This window comes from Macaca mulatta, chromosome 6 (genome assembly GCF_049350105.2).
Source record: "Macaca mulatta isolate MMU2019108-1 chromosome 6, T2T-MMU8v2.0, whole genome shotgun sequence".
Classification (NCBI taxonomy): domain Eukaryota; kingdom Metazoa; phylum Chordata; class Mammalia; order Primates; family Cercopithecidae; genus Macaca; species Macaca mulatta.
In genome coordinates this window covers 145,811,089-145,828,822 of record NC_133411.1, presented here as the reverse complement: position 1 = coordinate 145,828,822, position 17,734 = coordinate 145,811,089, and the positions used below count along the sequence as shown (strand labels likewise).

The 17,734-nt window shown below is 39.7% G+C and overlaps 1 long non-coding RNA gene across 1 annotated transcript in view; it reads right to left on the bottom strand.

The window, feature by feature from the left end:
* Positions 1-16,473, bottom strand: part of LOC144341554 (uncharacterized) — a 71,725-nt gene extending 55,252 nt beyond the window's left edge. Inside the window, exon 1 of the long non-coding RNA XR_013418562.1 lies at positions 16,227-16,473. This is a non-coding gene — a long non-coding RNA (uncharacterized LOC144341554). The remainder of the gene's footprint in view (positions 1-16,226) is intronic.
* Positions 16,474-17,734: the final 1,261 nt, after the last annotated feature.

Genomic DNA, 17,734 nt, shown 5'->3' with positions numbered 1-17,734 from the left:
GGGAGTTAGATAATTCAAGTGGCCTCAATGTTTGGTAGCAGAACTGATAAGAAGCTCATTATGTTTCAAAATATTGAATAAAATTAATGTACTTCACTGATAGCTCAACCACCAAATATAGATATAAATATAAATGTCCCAATTAGTAAAGGAAAAAACAACAAGCTAGCAAAAATCCACAAGGTTAAGCTAATTTTAGAACTAGCTTTTGCCCCAGAGTGTCTGCTAATCTTTTGGTGGTTTCTGTCTTTGTTTTAATAGTCTGTGGGTTCAGGAGACAGTAGACAAAGCCTAGGCCACAGAAGTAAGTATACAGGTGGTCTCAGAAACTTCTGGAAAGCCAAGACCTTCAAAAGACAATGACCTCAGTGAATGGATTTTTTAAAAAACACGAAAGTTGGGGTAAAGGAGTAGATATGCTGGTCTTGGCCTTGGTGTCATATAAAATAGAATAAAAATAAAAAACATTTCCCATGAGAATTTTTACACAATCTGCATTCATGTGGGTTTGAGGGAAGAATTTATATTATCTATGTGGTCCAAAAACCCAAGAAGAAAATTGAATTTAATGTGTCCCTAGCAGAATTAAACACAAATCTTCTCTGGGGAATAGCTGAAAAACTGATCCCAAATGTAAACATAAGATATAGAAAACATGGGGAAATAATTTTAAAATATGAAATATAAAGTGAGAAGGTCCAATATAAGTATAATTGAAGTTTCAGAAGAATATAGGAAGTAGGGTAAAATCAATATTTAAAGAGGTATTGGGTTACAATTTTCCAGAATTAATGAAAGCCACCAATCTTTAGACCCAGGAAGCCCAAGAAATTCCAATTAAAATATATAAAAGTAAATTTATTTATAGACCTATCAGAGTCTGTAGAACATTAAAGACAAAGAAAAATCCTTAAAAGCAGCCAGAAATAGAAGATGAATTACCTTTACCCTTTACAGAAATAACAATTAGATAGCTGGCTCTCAAACTTAAGTGGGTAGTAGAATCACTGGGAGGACTTTTGAGAACACATTTCTGAACCCCAACTACAAAGTCTGGGTTCAGTAAATCTGGAATAAGATTTTTAAAAGTTGCATTTCAAAAAAGCTCCAAAGTGATACTGATGCGGCTTGTCTAAGAACCACTTTTGAAAATCACTGAAATAGAGTGATATTTGCATTATAGAGAGCAATATTGGAAAACAAAAGACATTAAGAATGATATCTGTAAAGTACCAAGTAAAAAATGTCACTGTCAATCTAGAATTGATACTTGGGGAAACAAACTATCTTTCAAGAACATATGCAAAATAAAGATATTGTTGGACGAAAATTGAGAATTTAAAGCAGACTTTCACTGAAATAACTTCAAGAATATGTGCTTCAGGAGGAAGAAAAATTATCTCAGAAGGAAGACTCAAGATGGAAAAAGAAATAGGGAAGCAAACAAAGCAGAAAATTTAAACCAATATTGATTATGGAAAACAAAAACATTACTTTCTAATCTGAAGGGCTGTAAAAATGAATTTAGAATTAACACTGTAGCATACAAAAGCATACAGATCAATATTGGAATGATCAGATTTAAAACAGATTCTTATTTTGTGTGAGGAAAAACAATACATTTATTACACTTAGACTCATTAAATTATAAATATTAAAAATTTCACTTCATTCACTATAACAATGGTAACAACATATAACACCAAATTAGTCGAGGGGAATGTATGGAATGAGAGGAAAAGAATAGTCCAAAGGAATCTGTGAAAATAAAAAAATAAGATAATAGAAAATCTTTACTTATTTTAATAAATATGAACCTTTATTTTTCTTTTAATATTTAATTCATTAAATAAGAAGCCTATTACATGTTAATATCAATAGCACTTTATAAAAATAAGTATATATTTCAAAACAATAATGAGAAGAGTGGCAATGTTCTATACTTGTGCAAATCTCTTATGTTCAACTTAATAGAAGACAGCTGGATTGTCATATCTGTTTCTGCATTCAATCTGTTGCAATATGTTGTGCTAGTTGAAGTACATAAAGAGAATCCAACTTCACATAGATGTGAGGCTGAAGAAGGAAGAATCTTTTATACTCTCTAAAAGAGTCTTTGTGATCTCCAGGGGTCCTTGGATCACACTTTAACAATTACTACACTAAAAAGTTTCCAGTTGCAAGATTGCAAACTAAACATGTGTACCAATCTTCTGCATCCTATGCCAAACTGAAACAAGTTACAGAAAATACATTAAAATAAAAATGTATGGCTGTACCAAAAATAAAAAAAAATTCAGTATAGGCTGAGCGCAGTAGCTCATACTTGTAATCCCAGCACTTTAGGAGGAACGAGGCAGAGGATGACTTGAGGCCAGGAGGTTGAGGCCACAGTCAGCCATGATCATGCCACTGCACTCCAACTTCGGCAACAGAGTGAGACCCTGCCTCCCTCACACCCACCTATAAAGAAAAGAAAACTAGATATTTGTGCATCTGGGGACAGGGAAATTCCTCGAAGGAGAATTCTATCATAAACAATTGAAAATGTCATTTTTAAAAGTCCCATGCATTGAGGTGGTGGATGTCAGAACCTGAAGGTGATCCAGAAGCAACAAATAGGGTGCTAAGTTGAGATACTCCAAGCAGATAAAATCTTGTGCATCACTCCTCAGGGCCCAGGCTGCAGCCATAGGGGTAGGGGTAGGGATGGAGGGTTGGTATCTGCAAGTGGGAACTGAAATCAAAGAGGCAGGACATTGCTTCCAGGGCCAGGAGAAACATAGGATGCTCACCAAATGCCAGCTACTACTCAACTCATTCAATCCACCCTTGCCCATTCTTACCAGACACATTTCATCCAAAATAGTAACACCTGCTAAAGTCTCATAGTGTAGACATACTGGATAGTGGAAATTTTAACAGGAAATTTCAAGCACCGAGATGAACACACAATAAAAAAAGTCATCAAATATAGGAGGAAATTTGACACCATGGAAGAAGCAAACTCAACCAATGGAAGAATTTATATACAAAGACAAAGAATTAGTATTAGAAATAAGAATATGATTTTTAAAAAAGATAATTTAAATACTTAGAAAATCTTCAAAATATATTATTACCTTCTTAGAATGAAAAATATAAGCTAGAGGGGAAAAATGCTCAATAGATGTACTGAAACATCAAATAAATACTAAAAAGGAAAAACATTAATTAACTGGAAAATTGAGTAAGGAATTTTTCCAAAATACAGCCAAAGGAGTAATCAGGTGAAAAGAAGGAAAGTAAGTTAGTAAATGTAAAGGAGAGATCTAAAACAAGTTTGTAATGGAAGTTCTGGAGAGAGTAAGAATTGATAATGAAGGGAGAGCAATGAGAGAAGAAAGAATAGCCAAGAACTAAAGACAGGCCCAAGTCTTCAGTTTAAGAGACCATTAATTGTCAAGTAAGATAATGTCAAGGCTACATGTAAAACTCTAAAATATGCTGGAAACTCATAATAACTACACATGAATAAATCAGATTGACGCAAGAGACTAGATATACAAACAGACAATGGCCAGGCCATATATAAAAATAGAACTCTGACTCACAATCTGCAGCAACCAGCTCAGGAAGTCAACCCATAATCTGTGGTAAACAGCCCAGGAAACCAGTCCGCTATTTCCAAGTCAGACTTGTAGGGTGTCAGATCTCTACTTGTATCAAAAATCCAGGAAACTAAACAATAATACCTGTGATAATTGTCCCCAGGCAGGACTTTATTAATAACTGACAGCTTTCCTAATTTTGTACCTACTTTTGTACAACAGAGGACCAATTAGGTAAAGTCAAATACTTACCCCTAACCAAGGACATAGAATGCTCTGTTTCTCGTTAGCCTGCCTGCAGCTTCCCCATGCCAATAGCCTCCAATAGGGCATACCTGAAGCCTTCCCTTTATTCACTATAAAGCTTTACCATTCCTCTGCCTGCCATTGAGTCTGCCAAGCATGAATGATGGTGGCTGACTCCCCTGCTATGGCAGGCTCTGAATAAACCATGCTGGGTTATTCTCATTTGGTTGGTCTTCATTCATTTCCATAGTTATTGTGGAGGCTCCACAGAGCCCCTGTCTGCACTGTGCACTGCACAGACCCCAGCCTTCATCCAGGTGCACTATTCACGAAGGCCCCTCATGCCTTGCTGCTTGTGGCTTATGAATCCTGTGATGCTGCACCCTGGGCATGAACTCTGCTCTCTTTGTGTTGAGTTTCTTGGCTATTTATTCTCAGTTTAGTCATTGGCTTTGTTATTGGTTCCTATTTGTTTGGCATCCTTGTTTGAATCAGGTCATCTCTTTTCATCTCCCATGCCTTTTTTTTTTTTTTTTTGCTATTTTTTGTGTTACTGTTTTGTGTCGTGCTGTCTAAAAGTGTTACTTGTCAAAAGGAGAATCCTAGGGCAGAACATGGGCAAAGGTCTTATTGGCCTGTTGTTCAAGCTGGCCTCACAGGCAGGGAAGTTTTCAGATCTTGTTGGACTGGTATCCATTGGACAAACTTTGCTGTGGGTCACCAATGAAACCAGATGAGGTTCTTCTTCTAACCTGAATTTGTCTCCTGAGAGCTTGGCTTTGATCCAGAGGTAATGTTATTTCTGGTTTTCCACCAGCCAGGGGCACAGACTCTAGGGTCTATGTTCAGAGGCAGCCAACTGTCAGGTTGTGGACCTGAGACACGAAGTGCACAGCATTACATTCCTACCAACTATCACCAGCTCGCATGGGGTTCTCTAAGTCTAAATTCTCTCCTGTATCTGGAAAAATCCCTGCTTCTTGTATGTAATCTGATTACAGTCCTAATTCTTGTCTCTCTCTATCTCTCTAAATGGCATAACTTCAGAAGGTGACTTAGGTCTTCAGTGCCACTCTGGGGAACACTGAATTTGAATAAAATAGTTGGGGAGGCACCTAAGAAAAGAAAAGGAGTAAGATTCTACAAGCTCCATGGGTAACATTTTTTTTTTTTTTTTTTTTTGAGACAGAGTCTCGCTGTGTCGCCCAGGCTGGAGTGCAGTGGAACAACCTTGGCTCACTGCAAGGGTAGCATTTCTTGATTGGTGTTCAGAGACCTCCAAACAAAACTCTGAAGTAAAAATTACATCACGAAAAAAGTCTCTAGCTAATGCTAAAGGGCAACTTGACAAAGTTAAGCAAGAACAAACTAGACTTATTTCCCTAGTAAATCCTCCCCCGAGTCCTTATCCTCCAGGTGCTAGCTCTTCTAGAAACTGCCTCCCTTCCCATCGCCCAAGCTTACAACCAAATGAATTCTCCAAAGCACCTACTGGGTGCTATGGACAGCACAATCACTAGGTCCAGGATAATCAATGAGGAGTATGGGTAGGGATAAGAACCTCAGGTCAGGGGGGTTAGACAGTTCAAGTGACCTCAATGTCTTCCTCTTATGCTGCTGATCTCTCTCCTTCTGCACCTCCTACCTCTTCTTCCCTTTGTCCAGCCTCCATACCTTTCCCAACAACTTTCCTAAAACCCCCAGATGCCAGTTGCCTATAAGGACCCATTCCTCTCATGAGCCAGTCATGCAGGAAACTGTAGAACTTAAGCCTTGAACTTGAGCTCCTTCAAGAGCTGCACCTAAAGATTTCCCTAAACCTAAACAAGACCAGCAAATATACAATAGCAAAGACTTGGAACCAACCCAAATGTCCATCAATGACAGACTGGATTAAGAAAATGTGGCACATATAACACCATGGAATACTACGCAGCCATAAAAAAGGATGAGTTAGTGTCCTTTGTAGGGACATGGATGCAGCTGGAAACCAACATTCTCAGCAAACTATTGCAAGAACAGAAAACCAAACACTGCATGTTCTCACTCATAGGTGGGAACTGAACAATGAGATCACTTGGACACAGGAAGGGGAACATCGCACACTGGTATCTGTTGTGGGGTGGAGGGAGTGGGGAGGGATAGCATTAGGAGATACACCTAATGTAAATGACGAGTTAATAGGTGCAGCACACCAACATGGCACATGTACACATATGTAACAAACCTGCATGTTGTGCACATGTACCCTAGAACATAAAGTATAATAAAAAAAAATTCATAGAAGAATTTGGAATTATTTTGGGTACATATGACCTAGGGTTACCTGACCTATATCAACTTGTACACACGTTGGTCCAAACCTCAGATACTAAATCCTAAATGGCAAAAGCTAATTGGGCTGACCCAGAAAGCGATCTACAGGATCCTTCTTTCCATAACAAACGTGAGGGTCAAAAACAGGCCAGAAAATTAGGTCAACCTCTCATAAAAAGCCATACCTGAAACATTAACAGTAAAAATTGATAGAACCACAATTCAATCATGCAAATAGGCACAAAAGATGAAACTATAGATTGCTCAAGATACAGTACGAAATACTTTCTGATGTCTCTTGGGAGATAAAGAAGGTGCTGTTGTGATAGCAGCCCTTTCATCTCACTTTGATGGAGTTAAACCTGACGTTAAAGACCTAATGTGAAAGTAGACATTAGAATGGGAAACCACCCCATTAGCTAAACTCTAATACCTGACAGAACATTTTGCCAGGGCTTCAGGACAAAAGTGAGACAAGCTCTAAAGTAAATTTATGGGACTATAGATTAAACAGCTAGGTAGTCCATTCCCCAACCAACAACCTGCTGACAAGGACACATGTAGATATTGTTAACAGAAGGAACACTGGAAAAAGATGAACCCATCTTGTAAAAGAAAAACCAAGACAAAGAAACATCTCTCAATTTGGATCAATGAACGCATTCCAAGGAATGAAAAAGCATTCAATATCTTGTCATACCCTCAAACACTCGAAGTAAATTAACTATGAATACAGTCATGCTAATCAATTCCTAGTTCAACTCATACTAAAAAAGATATGTGTGCCACTTTTTCTGCATTATACCTTGTTACCTTCCTTAACTTCTTCCTCAGAGTAAACTTACAACATATGTGGGAGGTATTTCAAATAACCCTCAGGTTTTCCCCATCTCCCAGCTCTTAACCTAACCCTTGTGTCTTCGACTGAAAAGCATTCCTTCCTGCTCTGTGATACCACCCCTGCAAATTTAATAGAAAGATTACTTTGCAAATGGAACTTCAGTGATTAAAAGCATGCCAGGAGGACTATTTCTTGAGGTTCCAGAGAACTCCTCTGTTTATAGTCAAGTTGTGTCTGTTCTGGATATGCCATTGCTTCTCCCATTACATTTAATGCATACCACAGAAAAGTGACACTCTATGGGCAAAAATTTTACTGATATAGGCAAAATAATCAGAGCAGAACCTATAAAAATTACAGATAGAGTCTATCAAACCATTACATAAACTTCCCTAATATTCCTTGAACTCAGACACAGGTAAGGGATGAAATCTATAGTTACAAGCCTTGTATCTCAAGGTCTTCTCATATCCTGCATTAGCCCTGTAACACATCTGTCCTGTGAGTAAGGAACCCAAACAGATGACGATGTCAATTTGCTCAAGACTTCAAGGCCATTGGCAAAATTGTTATTCCTCACTTTTCAGAAATACCCCAACCCACGCAATTCCTCTAGAAGCTACCTGCTTACCTGCAGTGAATCTTTGCTCTACCTTTTTCAGTGTGCCTCTAGACTAGGAGAGTCAATACATTTTTGCCTTTTCCTGAGAAGGACAACATTCTATCTAGACAGTCATGCCTCAGGGGGTTACTGAAGCCCTTTCCTACTTTTCCCAGGTCCTCAAACAAGACTTAAAAAATCTGGGAGTGGTTGGCAAGATGGCCAAATAGGAAAAGCTCTGCTCTGCAGCTCCCAGCGAGATCAACGCAGAAGGTGGGTGATTTCTGCACTTCCAACTGAAGTAGCTGGCACGTCTCATTGGGACTGGTTAGACAGTGGGTGCAGCCCACTGAGGGTGAGAAGAAGCTGGGTGGGGCGTTGCCTCACCCAGGAAGCACAAATGGTCGAGGAACTCCCTCCCTTAGCCAAGGGAAGCTGTGAGGGACTGTGCTGTGAGGAACAGTGCACTCTGGCCTAGATACTACGCTTTTCCCATGGTCTTCGCAACCCACAGGCCAGGAGATTCCCTCCAGCGCCCACATCACATGGGCCCTGGTTTTCAAACACAAAACTTGGCAGTCATTTGGGCAGACACTGAGCTAGCTGAAGGAGTTTCTTTTCACACCCCATTGGTGACTGGAATGCCAGCAAGACAAAACCATTTACTCCCCTGGAAAGGGAGCTGAAGCCAGAGAGCCAAGTGGTCTAGCTCAGTGGATCCCACCCCCACAGAGCCCAGCAAACTAAGATCCACTGACTTGGAATTCTCTTTGCTAGCACAGCAGTCTGAAGTCGACCTGAGATGCTTCACTTTGGTGGGGGGAGGGGCATCTGCCATTACTGAGACTTGAGTAGGGAGTTTTCCCCGCAGTGTAAACAAAGCCTTAAGGAAGTTCGAACTGGGCGAAGCCCACTGCATCTTGGCAAAGCCGCTGTAGCCCAGACTCCTCTCTAGATTCCTCCTCTTGAGGCAGGGCATCTCTGAAAGAAAGGCAGCAGCCCCAGTCAGGGGCTTATAGATAAAACTCCCATCTCCCTGAGACAGAGCACCTGGGGGCAGGGGTAGCTATAAGTGCAACTTCAGCAGACTTAAACGTTCCTGCCTGCCAACTCTGAGGAGAGCAGTGGATCCCCTGGCACAGTGCTGGAGCACTGCTAAGGGACAGACTGCCTCCTCAAGTGGGTCCCTGATCCCTGTGCCTCTTGACTGGGAGACACAGCAGGGTCTACAGACACCTCATACAGGAGAGCTCCAGCTGGCATCTAGCAGGTACCCCTCGGGGATGAACCTTCCAGGGAAAGGAACAGGCAGCAATCTTTGCTGTTCTGCAGCCTCCACGGGTGATACCCAGGCAGACAGGGTCTGGAGAGGACCTCCAGCAAACTTCATCAGACCTGCAGCAGAGGAGCCTGAGTGTTAGAAGGAAAACTAACAAACAGAAAGGAATAGTATCAACATCAACAAAAAGGATGTCCACACCAAAACCCCATCTGAAGGTCACCAACATCAAACACCAAAGGTAGACAAGTCCATGAAGATGGGGAAAAACCAGTGCAAAAAGACTGAAAACTGCAAAAAACAGAACGCCTCTTCTCCTCCAAAGGATCACAACTCCTCACCAGCAAGGGAACAAAACTGGACAGAGAATGAGTTTGATGAATTGACAGAAGTAGGCTTCAGAAGGTGGATAATAACAAACTCCTCCCAGTGCAAGGAAGCTAAGAACCTTGAAAAAAATTAGAGGAATTGCTAACTAGAATAACCAGTTTAGAGAAGACCATTAATGACCTGATGGAGCTGAAAAACAGCACAAGAACATCATGAAGCATACACAAGTATCAATAGCTGAATTGATCAAGCAGAAGAAAGGATATCAGAGGTTGCAGATCAACTTAATGAAATAAAGCATGAAGACAAGATTAGAGAAAAAATAGTGAAAAGGAATGAATAAAGCCTCCAAGAAATATGGGGCTATGTGAAAAGACCAAACATACCTTTGATTGTTGTACCTGAAAGTAACGAGAAGAATGGAGCCAAGCAGGAAAACACTCTTCAGGGTATTATTCAGGAGAACTTCCCCAACCTATCAAGACAGGCCAACATTCAAATTCAGGAAATACAGAGACCACCACAAAGATCCTCCTCAAGAAGAGCAATCCAGAGACACGTAATTGTCAGATTCGCCAAGGTTGAAATGAAGGAAACAATGTTAAGAGCAGCCAGAGAGAAAGGTCAGGTTAACCACAAAGGGAAGTCCATCGGACTAACAGTGGATCTCTCTGCAGTAACTCTACAAGCCAGAAGAGAGTGGGGGCCAATATTCAACATTCTTAAAGAGAATAATTTTCAACCTAAAATTTCATATCCAGCCAAACTAAGCTTCATAAGCGAAGAAAAAAATAAAATCCTTTATAGACAAGCGAATGCTGAGAGATTTTGTCACCACCAGGCCTGTCTTACAAGAAGCAATAAACATGGAAAGGAACAAACAGTACTAGCAACTGCGAAAACATACAAAATTGTAAAGACCATAAACACTATGAAAAAACTGCATGAAACAATGGGCAAAATAACCAGCTAGCATCATAATGACAGGACCAAATTCAGACATAACAATATTAACCTTAAATGTAAATGGGCTAAATGCCCCAACTAAAAGACACAGGCAGGCAAATTGGATAATGAATCAAGACCCACTGGTGTGCTGTATTCAGGAGACCCATTTCACATGCAAAGACACACATAGGGTCAAAATAAAGGGATGGAGGAAGATTTACCAAGCAAATAGAAAGAAAAAAAAAACAGAGGTTGCAATCCTAGTCTCTGATAAAACAGACTTTAAATCAACAAAGATCAAAAAAGACAAAGAAGGGCATTACATAATGGTAAAGGGATCAATGCAACAAGAAGAGCCAACTATCCTAAATACATAGGCACCCAATACAGAAGGACATAGATTCATAAAGCAAGTTCTTAGAGACCTACGAAGAGACTTAGACTCCCACACAATAATAGTGGGAGACTTTAAAACCCCACTTTCAATATTAGACAGATCAATGAGACAAAATTAACAAGGATATCCAGGACTTGAACTCAGCTCTGGAACAAGCAGACCTAATAGACATCTGCAGAACTCTCCACCCCAAGACAAAAGAATATACATTCTTCTCAGCACTACATCACACTTACTCTAAAATTGATCAGATAATTGGAAGTAAAACACTCCTCAGCAAATGCAAAAGAATGGAAATCATAACAGTCTCTTAGATCACAGTGCAATCAAATTAGAACTCAGGATTAAGAAACTGCACAACTACATGGAAACTGAACAACCTGCTCCTAAATGACTATTGCGTAAATAATGAAAATAAGGCAGAAATAAAGAAGTTATTTGAAACCAATGAGAACAAAGACACAATATACCAGAATCTCTGGGACACAGCTAAAGCAGTGTTTAGAGGGAAATTTATAGCACTAAATTCCCACAAAACAAATCAAGAAAGATCTAAAATAAACACCCTAGCATCACAATTAAAAGAACTAGAGAAGCAAAAGCAAACAAATTCAAAAGCTAGCAGAAGACAAGAAATAACTAAGATCAGAGCAGAACTGAAGGAGATAAATACACCAAAAACCCTTCAAAAAAGGCAGTGAATCCAGGAGCTGGTTTTTTGAAAAGATCAACAAAATAGATAGACTGCTAGCCAAACTAATAAAGAAGAAGAAAGAGAAGAATCAAATAGATGCAATAAAAAATAATAAAGGGGTTATTATCATTGATCCCACAGAAATACAAACTACCATCAGAGAATACTATAAACACCTCTATGAAATACACTAGAAAATCTAGAAGAAATAGATAAATTCCTGGAAACATACATCCTCCCAAGTCTAACCCAGGAAGAAGTCGAATCCCTGAATAACAATAAGAAGTTCTGAAATTGAGGCAGTAATTAATAGCCTACCAACCAAAGAAAGTCCAGGACCAGATGATTAACAGCCAAATTCTACCAGAGGTACAAAGAGGAGCTTGTATCATTCCTTCTAAAACTATTCCAAACAATAGAAAAAGAGTGACTCCTTACTAACTCATTTTATGAGGACAGCATCATCCTGATACCAAAGCCTGGCAGAGACAAACCAAAAAAGAAAATTTCAGGCCAATATCCCTGATGAACATTGATGTGAAAATCCTCAATAAAATACTGGCAAACTGAATCCAGCAGCACATCAAAAAGCTTATCCACTATGATCAAGTTGGCTTCATCCATGGGATACAAGGCTGGTTCAACATATGCAAATTGATAAACGTAATCCATCACATAAACAGACCCAATGACAAAAACCACATGATTATCTCAATAGATGCAGAAAAGACCTTCAATAAAATTTAACACCCCTTCATGCTAAAACCTCTCAATAAACTAGGTATTGATAGAACATATCTCAAAATAATAAGAGCTATTTATGACAAGCCCACAGCCAATATCATAATGAATGGGCAAAAACTGGAAACATTCTCTCTGAACACTGGCACAAGGCAAGCATGCCCTCTCTCACCACTCCTATTCAACATAGTGTTGGAAGTTCTGGCCAGAGCAATCAGAAAAGAGAAAGAAATAAAGTGTATTCAGATAGGAAGAGAGGAAGTCAAATTGTCCGTTTGCAGACATGATTGTATATTTGGAAAACCCCAACATCTCAGCCCAAAATCTCCTTAAGGTGATAAGTAACTTCAGCAAAGTCTCAGGATACAAACCAATGTGGAAAAATCACAAGCGTTTCTATACACCAATAATAGACAGAGAGCCGAATCATGAGTGAACTCCCATTCACATTTGCTTCAAAGAGAATAAAATACCTAGGAATACAACTTACAAGGGATGTGAAGGACCTCTTCAAGGAGAACTACAAACCACTGCTCAAGCAAATAAGAGAGGACACAAATGGAAAAACATTCTATCCTGATGAAGAGGAAGAATCAATATCATGAAAATGGCCATACTACCCAAAGTTATTTATAGATTCAATGCTATTCCCATCAAGCTTCCACTGACTTTCTTCACAGATTTAGAAAAAAAACTAAATTTCACATGGAACCAAAAAAGAGCCCACATAGCCAAGAAAATCCTAAGCAAAAGAACAAAGCTGGAGGCATCACGCTGACTTCAAATTGTACTACAAGGCTACAGTAATCAAAACAGCATGGTACTGGTACCAAAACAGATATACAGACCAACGGACAGAAAAGAGGCCTCAGATATAACACCACACATCTACAACCATCTGATCTTTGACGAACCTAATACAAACAAGCATTAGGAAAAGAATTCCCTATTTAATAAATGGTGTTAGGAAAACTGGCTAGCCATATGCAGAAAACAGAAACTGGACCCCTTCCTTACACCTTATATAAAAATTAACTCAAGATGGGTTAAAGACTTAAACGTAAGACCCCAAACCATAAAAACCCTAGAAGAAAACCTAGACAACACCATTCAAGACATAGGCATGGGCAAAGACTTCATGACTAAAACACCAAAAGCAATTGCAACAAAAGCCAAAATTGACAAATGGGATCTAATGAAAGAGCTTCTATACAGACAAATAAACTATCATCATAGTGAACAGGCAACCTACAGAATGGGAGAAAATTTTTGCAATCTACCCATCTGACAAAGAGCTAATATCCAGAATCTACAAAGAACTTAAGCAAATTTACAAGAAAAAAAAAAATCAAAAATTGTGTGAAGGATATGAACAGACAACTTCTCAGAAGACAACATTTATGCGAACAACAAACATGAAAAACAGCTCATCATCACTGGTCACTAGAGAAATGCAAATCAAAACCATAATGAGATACCCTCTCATGCCAGTTAAAACTGGTGATCATTAAAAAGTCAGAAAACAACAGATGCTGGAGAGGATGTGGAGAAATAGGAACACTTTTACTATTGGTGAGAGTGTAAATTAGTTCAATCACTGTGGAAGACAGTGTGGCGATTCCTCAAGGACCTAGAACCAGAAATGCCATTTGACCCAGCAATCCCATTACTGGTTATATACCCAAAGGATTATAAATCATTCTACTATAAAGACACATGCACATGTATGTTTATTCCAGCACTATTCACAATATCAAAGACTTGGAACCAATCCAAATGCCCATCAATGATAGACTGGATAAAGAAAATGTGGCACATATACACCATGGAATACTAAGCAACCATAAAAAAGGAAAAGTTTATGTCCTTTGCGGGGACACGGATGTAGCTGGAAATCATCAGTCTCAGCAAACTAACACAGGAACAGAAAACCAAACACCACATGTTCTCAGTCATAAGTGGGAGTTGAACAATGAGAACACATGGATCTAGGGAGGAGAACATCACACACCAGGGCCTGTCAGGGGATGGGGGAGGGGTAGCATTAGGATAAATACCTACTGTAGATGATGGGTTGATGGGTACAGCAAACCACCATGGCACATGTATACCTATGTAACAAACCTGCATACTCTACACATATATCCCAGAACTTAAAGTATAATATAATATTAAAAAATAAAAAAGATCTAAATGTATCTTGTGATTTTACTTGCTCTGTCTTAGAAAATGGACTTAAAGTTTCAAAAGATAAATTACAATTTTTCCTGAATAATTTATTGAATAGGGCACAAGAGGGGAAAAACTGTTAGACTGAAGGCTATTCAAACGTGCTCTAGATGTCTTACAAACTACAATAGAAAGGATTTGTAGGTTTAAGTGGCTATTGCAGACAATGGGTGCCAAATTTTCCTGAGATTGCAAAACCTTTTTACGAATAAATCCTCAGAAACAGTCTTCTGCTCTGAAAGCCCAAACAGGAGCAGGACTTCTGGAACCTGGAGAAGGTTTTTCAATTGCCTCCTTTTCTAGGTGTCTCTAACTAAACCAACAACAACAAAAACCAAAAAGCATTTCATTTATTTGCACATGAGTGATTGGGACAAGTCCTTTGGGTTTTAACTGCATCATCAGTAGACCCAGAGGCAAAAGTTCATCCCCCTCGTCTGAGGACCACAGCCTCTATTGCAAACTTAGTGATGTTTCTGCTGAACTGGTTCTAGGCTCCCTGCTTGCCTCAGAGTTCCTCACACAGCACTTTTCAACCATCTGATTAACCTCTTACGAGATGGTATTACTCCCTACCTCTCACCTGGGTTATTCCCCGCAACAAAACCTAAACCCTGTCACTCTCCTGCCCTACAAGAAGATGGGGAGCTGAACCTCAGGATTATCTTTTCTTAATTAGGGAACCCTTGGTAATTCAATCAGATTTAACAGAGACTCATGTTGAGAACCATGACCTCATAATCTTTGTTGATGGATCATACCTCAAAATGTTAGTAGTGGAAGGTATCCAAGTCACAAGGCACCAAAATATGTTAATAGTGGCAAATAAGTACTGGCCTGCAGCAACCTCAGTTCTTACCTCCTCAGAAGAAAGAACTCGACTTCGGGGCTTAAGGTGGAAGGAGGGACTGAGGAAAGTTTAAGAGCAGGAGATAAAATTTATTAAAAAGCTTTAGAACAGGAATGAAAGGAAGGAAAGTACACTTGGAAGAGAGCCAAGTGGGCAACTTGAAAGACAAGTGCACCGTTTGAGCTTTTTGAGTTGGGGTTTCATATCTTGGCATACTTCCGGGTCTTGCGTCACCCCTACCAACTCCTAAGACCTTATTGCGAAGCTGCTAATCATCAGTTTCAGGTGTTTTGTATCCATTAGGAGACGGTCTTTCCCTAGTGCCAGCTGGTTCCAATTATTTCTTTAGCGCGACAGTTAACACTGCCTGACCGTCACTGGATGGTCACCTGACACTCCTGGAGTGTGTTGGGTGGTGGGGAGCCCTTTTATGCCCTGCTCATACCTGACTAGTTACTTACTGTAACAAAAACTGAATCTGGAGGTTATTGAGCAAGATATTCCATCACTGATCCAAGCGCTCCTTTAGAATACAGTCCTCTGAGGAAAAGGCATCCCAGGTGGCAGAATTTATTGCACCTACTGGAGTTTGTCAACTAGCCAAAGACCAGAGAATAGACGTATATACAGATAGCAGGGGTACTCTAGAGTAGTACATGACTTTTGGATGCTTTGGAAACAAACAGGGTCTCTCACCTCCCTGGAACCTCCATCAAAAGTGGACAGCAAGTTAAGAGACATTTAGTTATATTCCTACTTCCTAGAGAGGTCGCTGTTATAAAGGTTGAAGCCCAGGTAAAAAGATAGCATAGAAGTTAAAGGCAATGTAGCAGCAGGCCATCATGCCGCTGGGCAAGTGGCTTTAGTCAAGGTTATGATCCTCTCTAAACCTTCCAAGGATACATTTCTGATCAAGGAATTCAAAATGGCCATTATAAAATTGCAACGCAACAAACATCAAAAACAGTGATTTAGTTTTACAAGAAGCACATCTGAAATAAAGTGACATAGGAAAGTTGGAAGTAAAGGGATGGAAATGCACACATGAGGCAAGTAACAACAAGAAAGTTAATTGCTATATGATGAAGCAGAATAGAAGGCAAAAAATAAAATAGATTTTATAAGGATTAAAGAAAAACTGACTTTACTCATGGAGAGTCCTACCTTGTTTCAGGATGTAGGATAATCTGCTGGAGTGTTTTTCTCAATGTCTGCTCCCCCGCTGGCTTTGGATTTACTGGCTTGACACTGGGTCTTCCCTTTGCCCTGCTCCCCAGAGAAAATCCACTTCTTGTGCTTCTCCTATCTTATTCCACTGTTATTTTTTCTTAACACTTGCTGCAAAGCAGAGCAATGTTCTCTGATCTTCTGGTTAAGCCTCAGTTGTGGGCAATCCCTGAGCACCTGTCTCAAGGGGGTGTGGTCTTACCCTCCTGCAGACTTGTGCTGGGGTACTCTTCCTGCCTTTCTCTCAGGGATAGAAAATGTTTTCCTTTTCTCCATGCCCAGCTGCAATGAATTGCTTCCAGCTTCTTAAGGCTACAATTTTTTATTGTGCTTCCTTCTGAAGATCAACGCTTTTATTTGAAAGGGGCGATGGGTCTCCATGAAGTTTCAGCAGGAGCTAAAGCTAAAGTAAGCCAAACACCTGAGGGAAATTGCACCTGTAAGAGTTTGCAAACCTCTGTTTCTGTGGCTCCCAAGAAATTCACACTCTTATGGCCCATATCCAGCCTTTAGGAATTCCTTAGAAGTTTCTATATGAACCTTCTTATGCACTTACATGGTGTTTGGTATTCTGCATCAGATAAGCAGCTGTCCTGGTCCTGTTTCTCTCTGTAGGCACTTGTCTCTCTCCAGGAACAATGCTGAAATTTACTGAGTCTTGTGCTCTCAGCAGACAGCAATAGTTAAGTTCTTTGATTATTTGGTGTTTCAGGAAAGGATATCACAAAGAACCACCCGTCCCAATATGACTCAGCTAAAATTTGCTGTCCACTCTTTGTCATGACTGGCATAAGACTTTTGTGTTTACCTGAGACAAGGTCAAACACAGATCTTTTTTCCCCCCTTTTGCTTGAACCTGTTGATAAGTCAGATATAGAGCTTTTCCCTTTCGAATGGGAATGAGTAGCTAAAGTTAGAACTGTTTGTTTCCCTGAAACCTGGTAGACATACAAATAAACACCTCTAGTTCAACAACGTGACTGAGACTTCCCATAATTGCAAAATGATCCCCTCTGTAAATCACACCCAGCTGCAAGTTATCTACTGCTCCCTAAAATGTCCAGGATGAAACCACATTGCTGAGATACTCTGATCTTTGAATCCAAGGTGTTCTTCTATTACAATAGTCTAAATATAATCATCTCCTTAATTGTCTGGTGCATTTTGTCTTCGACACTAGATTTCAGGTTAGTTATTTGCCCTGTGACCTCAGTTCTCTGAAAGTTCAAGAAAAGTTGCTTATTTACATTTTTTGAACTTTTTTCATGCTGTAAGTGTGGGAACAATACTGCTTTCTACTCTTTGTATCTCTGAGCTGAAACTGAGTCTTGATTCTCTTATTTACCACTTCCAGAATAAAGAGGGCGTTCCCTAGTATCTTGCAAAAGTGACCAATCAGGTATTTGTTGTTGTTGTTGTTGTTGTTGTTGTTGTTTTTGGCAGTA